Source organism: Zophobas morio, unplaced genomic scaffold (genome assembly GCF_036711695.1).
Source record: "Zophobas morio isolate AGI-343-1 ecotype UQ-CSIRO unplaced genomic scaffold, CSIRO_AGI_Zmor_V1 ptg000489l, whole genome shotgun sequence".
NCBI lineage: Eukaryota > Metazoa > Arthropoda > Insecta > Coleoptera > Tenebrionidae > Zophobas > Zophobas morio.
This window is the reverse complement of record NW_026972592.1, coordinates 110,576-112,067: the sequence shown is the minus strand read 5'-3', so window position 1 is coordinate 112,067 and position 1,492 is coordinate 110,576. Positions and strand designations below refer to the sequence as shown.

At 26.9% G+C, this 1,492-nt stretch overlaps 1 long non-coding RNA gene across 1 annotated transcript; it reads right to left on the bottom strand.

The window, feature by feature from the left end:
- Positions 1 to 745: 745 nt before the first annotated feature.
- Positions 746 to 1,209, bottom strand: LOC135121108 (uncharacterized). The gene is made up of 3 exons (XR_010278856.1): positions 1,073 to 1,209; positions 847 to 911; positions 746 to 795 (listed from the first exon to the last, which is right to left on the bottom strand). It is a non-coding gene; the product is annotated as an uncharacterized LOC135121108 (long non-coding RNA).
- Between the last annotated feature and the right edge of the window lie 283 nt (positions 1,210 to 1,492).

Sequence of the window (1,492 nt, the reverse complement as noted above, 5' to 3'; positions counted from 1 at the left end):
CAATACAAAAGGGGCGCATAACTAAATAAGGCCAACAGCTATTAATATATTTTACAGTTTTATATAGAAAGTAAAAAAGCACAAGCAAAACTTAAAACCAACGCTAGGAAACAACAATTCTTAACTCACATATATTGTATTTCAGCTAAACTGTCGTTCCTAAAATTTTCAAATTTTTTTAAAAAGAAATTAACGTATTTTGTAGAACTATTAGATTTCCTTAGATAAGACACTAGAACAATTTTTTACTGTATATCTTTATAAAATTTTTTGTACAACAACAAATTAGGCTGTATTGTGAAAACAGAAAAATTGCTAAAACAATTTTTTTTTAGAGTAAACAAATGGAGGCTTTTATTGAATGAAGTAATAACCTTCAAAAAATTTAATGGAATGAATAGTTAAAAGATAGCCCCTTACTAATAATTAAGAGCCTTAACTTAAAATGCTCAATCTTAGCAGCGAAGATTAACATTTCCAAAGAATTAGATATTCCAAAATTTTATGGTATACTTTGCAGCTTTTTGTGCTAAAGAACCCCCAAAAAATATATTACTTACATAATTCAAAGTGACAACTTTAAAAAAACAATAACTAAGCAATATTTGTAATATTTTTAATAATATTAACAAAAAAGAGAGCTGTCAGTAAAAACTTCTTTAAAAAATTAGACGAAGGAACAGTAAAACACTAAGAATTATATTTATTTATTTTAATAAATTTATTTTAGAAGTTTTTTTTTTAGCAACAATCTTTCAGCTGTGGTCATTCCTACTTTTTTAAGTTAAGAAGAACCTAAAATGAAGTATTAATAAAAAGTTCTATATAAGAGTAAAATATGAAAACCCTTTTCCAAACTCTCTTGTTCTCTTAATTGTTTGTAAAATGTTTCATACTGATGCTTATGATGCCTTGAAATTTAAATAAATATATATAAATCTAAAAGAACATCATTAAAATAAGTAAGATTAGATATTTAGTTCTTTAGGCATACAAGCAACTTAATTATTTAAAGATAAGAAGTATACACACAACCGAATAAGTATGTATAATTTTTTTTATTTATTTATACCAGTAGCCAAACTTATACTCCCAAAAAAGAGCTGCTGCGATTCCAGTACCCAAACCACCGATTAGAATTCTGTAAAACTGTCTCTTATAGATTCCTTGAGTTCTCATTGTTGTTTATATAGTTTAAGAGTTTTTTTATTAAACAAAGTTAGTTGAGGTCTAAAAGTGAGAATTAGCTTATACGAGGCAATAGTCAAACAGCAGTAATTGATGCTGTGCCTTATTAGTGGAGGTTAAAAAATTTCCGTTATCATTTATTAGTGCGTGGCTCCCGTTTTATTTAGTTACTTATGAAGTTGGCGTGTTACAGTCAAGGATATACATCCTTTTTTTTTTACTGCTTAATATATATTTCCTTTGTAGTAAAGGGTCGCAGAGTAAACTTTAGGAGAGGGTAAAGATAACCTTTGATAGTTAACTT